Genomic DNA, 1,058 nt, shown 5'->3' with positions numbered 1-1,058 from the left:
TCTTCTCCCAGTCCCCCCTCCTCGAACAAGACCAGATCTCTCCCCCTTGCTCTCAGTGTAAAGGAGAGATTCTGGGGGAATTAACCGACTTTTGAAGGAGCTGACGGGTACCAGAGCCCAGGGCTTTGGGATGAGTCACTCTGTCCCAGCCCTTCATGTTCCCCCTTCTGGTGCATGAAGAGGGGGATGAGTTGGTGCTTCTCAAGCGCCCCTGGTGCTCGCAGGGTGCCGAGCTGCGCAGCCTGCCTGCCCACAGTCGACTTGTACTCCAGCGAGTAGGTGCTTGGCCAACGGCCATACTCATGCTTACGGGCAGTTGTAAACCTGCTCTCCCACCGCTCTCCACAAGACTCCTACCATTGCCACCTTCCCCTACCACAAAGTAAAGTCCACTCCAAGGCAGGAAACTCAGATTAACCGACAAGAGCAGACTGATGTCTGCTCCCACCCTGCAGCTCCCAATTTCCATCATCAATCAACATTTTTGAGTCTCTACTGGTTTCACCACTACACACTGAGTGCATTCCTTCACAAATCCCAAAACTCCCTGTTTGCCATTTCAGCACAGCCCGTACACAGCTTCTTCCTGCTCTGAAAATCTGAAATCCAAGAGAGAGATTGATAAATCCCCTTTCCCAGAGCAACAGCAATTTTTATGTTAGCAGATCACTCTGGTATTACGTGACACGGGCAACAGGGCACAGAGTGACTTAGTTTGCATCATGGCAGATACTTAAATATCGGTGCAGGGTATCCTGGAGCCTCCACATTGATTTGGAAGGTGATGGACTCCTCTGTGCTGGAAGTTTAGGGACACAACAAATGAAGACGTCTGCTGTGGAAATGACTACACATATTTCCAAGGATGGGTTTAAATCAGGATCTGCCCAAACACTGAACTCCTCCTTTGAGGTCTCACGGCTCCTGCCTGCTCATATTTACTGCACGTTGTTGAGTGGAGCATCCAAAAACCCCACGGTTCTAGATATGGGCTTGTGTTTTCAGGCACTACAATGACTCATAAGAGTCAAGAGCCATCACCCACGATTGGACACTTG

This window comes from Athene cunicularia, unplaced genomic scaffold, assembly GCF_003259725.1.
Source record: "Athene cunicularia isolate RWA unplaced genomic scaffold, athCun1 chrLGE22_part1, whole genome shotgun sequence".
Classification (NCBI taxonomy): Eukaryota; Metazoa; Chordata; class Aves; order Strigiformes; family Strigidae; genus Athene; species Athene cunicularia.
The sequence above is the reverse complement of the archived record's forward strand: the minus strand, read 5'-3'. Positions refer to the sequence as shown.